Raw genomic sequence first — 3,133 nt, 5'->3', positions numbered from 1 at the left:
AAAGGTACAAGTCTCACCTTCTGATCTCTCCACCTGGAGAAGTAAGGAAGTTTCAGTAAAGGTACAAGAGGAGGTGAGAATCCTGATCATTTTTACAATAGGCCATGCAAAAGTGCTAAACTATATATAAAGCTAGAACCTTTAGTCTTCCCATTTGCTAGAAGTATTTCTATAATGGATACCTTGATTGGTATTGGTTTAACCACAGTATGTGCAGTCTGGGCTATGGCTGAAATATAAAGGAAAGCTGTGTAGTCTGAGTAATGGGTTTGGAAGATTTAAAAAGAGAAATAAAGGTTTGAGGGAAAATATAGAAGGTAGATAAGAAGGTTTGGGCTTTTGAACCATAAGAAAGAGAGGTATATAAAAAAATGAACATATGGTTTAAGCATGTTGAAGAAGGTTTGAAGAAGTTTGACTTTATTTAAATTGACAGAGACCTATAATAGTAACAAAAAATTGCAACTTGATTTGAAAGCCAATAAAGAAAGTTATAGAGGGTTAGGAGAAATTTGATAAGCAAGGTGTTCCCAAGTGTGATAATTGGGGTAATTACTGTCACTTTTAAAATCTTTGGCAGTAGATTAGCTGGAAATAGTGAATCTTATAATATGAAATGCTTGGAATCAACACCTCTTTTATAAGATATTAAATAATTGGCACTAAAAATTGAGATTCTGTATGACATTTGGAAAATAGATCCAGGCATAACTGAATTTATTCTGATCTCATTTAAGTGAAATGTGTCCCTCCAGAAGTCATTACACTACATGGATCAGGAGACTTGTCGACTGTGTTGTTTTAAGCCATCACCTCAGTTATTGAATTTGTAATATGCATAAAGATAATGTCTAACATTAATCTGATAATTCACAGGATTAGAAAGATTGTTAGAAAAGTGAACTCTAGTTCTTTTGGGTTATGGATTTAATTGTTTAAAAGACTCATGTAAACACGTCATGTAAAAAGAACCTCTTGAGAAATATAAAAGATAATGATAATGGGTTTTCTATGAGGTTGGCATAGCAAGGACCCCTTTAAAATATTCTTATCTGTGAAAGGTGGAGTCCTAGACATGTTTTTGGGTGGGGGGTGGCTGTCTTTCTGCTGAGCACTTTTCAGAGATGCCTATCTCCTGTGCTCAGCATGGATGCAATGAAGTAAACCTGAGAGAGGAGAAAAAAAATCTTTCCCTTGTTTACCGCTCTCTTACTTAGTTCTGAGAAATGGGTCTGGTGGCATGTTTTGTTTTTCTGTTATGTATTGTTTGTTTCCCTCAATTTCAGGTGTCAGAGGTCATCTCCACAAGACTGGGTGTTCGAGCCATGGTGACCTTGAAGCCAGGATTTCAGGCAGGTGGTATAGTAGCCAGCTTGTCACAGAAGCCCTGAGAATCCAGGGACCATGAGACTTGAGCCTTAGTAGTGTTTTTGACTTGGAACCAAGACTGTGCTCTATGCAGCACTTCTTAAACTGTGGGTCATGACTGGTCACATTACTGAATGTGGGGAGTCATGAAAAATTTGGCAACAGTAAAAGGTTTCTGAATGCTTAATGACCAAAAATTAATTCAAAATCAAACATGTAATGAATCTGCCAGAACCTGCCTGTGTTCCATCACTGCAACCTTGGTTCTGAACACACAAAGTGTGTGCTTTGCACAGTATGTCCACACTGCCAGAAACAAGTTGGATCAGATTTGGGACTATTGCATGTTATGAACTGCAGTTTTTTCCTTGTGCATACAAAATCATTAAGTAAATTTTGACTTGAGATTAGGACACAATTTCCAACAATTTCTAAACATACTTCTGCCAACAGCGTTCTCAGCATTGACAATTATAAAATCAACATATCAATCACATCTGAAAAACATTGAAGATGCTCTGTGTCCTGCAGTATCAAATATTCTGCCAAGATTTAATACTTCATGTAAAAATAAACAAGCACATCTATCTCATTAGTATGCAAATTTGCTTTCAACTATAATAAATGGTTAAATTATATGCATACCAAAGAATTGCTTTAAAATAAATTTCTTTACGATTTATTATCAGTAAATGTTTGGTCTATATACCTATTTTTTAAACCTCTATACCCGGGGTTGCGTAAAAATGTCTCCAGTGAAAAGGGGTCCCAAGTGGAAAAAGTTTAAAAAGTCCTGCTCTATGGGAACCGAGCTAAGGTATAATAAACCTACTCCCTTTGCCTCCCCAGAGATGGAGGTAATGAGTGGGAATTATGTCTCCCATAGGTTGGGAGAGTATGATAGGATATTTGCAACTATACCTTCTGAAGTAAATATTCCTTTGTATAAGTTCCATTGTGTTACATATACAATAGCCTACTGATATTTCAATATTATTATGTTAAATATGTAAATTACTTTGCAAAGTGTTGGCATTTTTTATGATATTTGCTAACCCTGACTGTGAGCAGGGGTATCAGATCTTCCCTGATTGCTCTCAAAATCATTTTGAAGTCATCTTGATATAGGTTTCCTATACAACTTGGTAAATTTATGCTCTGATATGCTATATTTTGTTCTTGTTGTAAAGGATATTTCTTTTCATATCACTTTCCCTTAATTGTTATTGATAGTGTATAGAAATGCAGAGGGTTTTATATGTTTATTTTATATCCCACTTCTTTGTTTAAGTCATTTATTGTTATCATTAATATTTTGTTAATTGTCTTGGGTTTTCAAAGTATATAAAATATCTTAAAATAGAAATATTTTAACTTAGTCATAGCTTACCTTTTCATTTCTTTTCTTTCTCATTCTTTATTGTTTTTACTAAAATTTCTAAATCCATGTCTAATAGGATTGGGGAACATGCACCTCTTTGCTTTATACTTGTCTTTAATGGAAATGCTTTTAGGGTTTCTCAGTTATATATTAGTTTGTGGCTTCAAATATATACATTTTGTTATATCAAAGACATAGTGATAGATCCTTCTGGTCCTATTTCTAAAAATATTTTTCTGTGTTTAATAACTTAATGGTAGTCTTTATTTTTTTTCTTGTGATTATTATGATTAATTATATTAATTGCTCAGAGCCTTTTCTGATTCATTTAACAGTTTGTCTTCTCCTTCCCTCTCAAAAAACTTGTATTCAACTGGTACGTAT

At 34.0% G+C, this 3,133-nt stretch overlaps 1 protein-coding gene across 1 annotated transcript in view; it reads right to left on the bottom strand.

Annotated features, from left to right (window-relative positions):
- ACKR2 (atypical chemokine receptor 2) overlaps positions 1 to 62 on the bottom strand; it is a 6,830-nt gene extending 6,768 nt beyond the window's left edge. Inside the window, exon 1 of the mRNA XM_069095420.1 lies at positions 18 to 62. The gene's annotated coding sequence lies outside the window, so the exon portion shown is untranslated. The remainder of the gene's footprint in view (positions 1 to 17) is intronic.
- Between the last annotated feature and the right edge of the window lie 3,071 nt (positions 63 to 3,133).

Source organism: Petaurus breviceps, unplaced genomic scaffold, assembly GCF_028583685.1.
Source record: "Petaurus breviceps papuanus isolate PSGF00001 unplaced genomic scaffold, PetGlider_PUasm1.0 227, whole genome shotgun sequence".
Taxonomy (NCBI): domain Eukaryota; kingdom Metazoa; phylum Chordata; class Mammalia; order Diprotodontia; family Petauridae; genus Petaurus; species Petaurus breviceps.
This window is presented reverse-complemented; position numbering and strand designations above follow the sequence as displayed.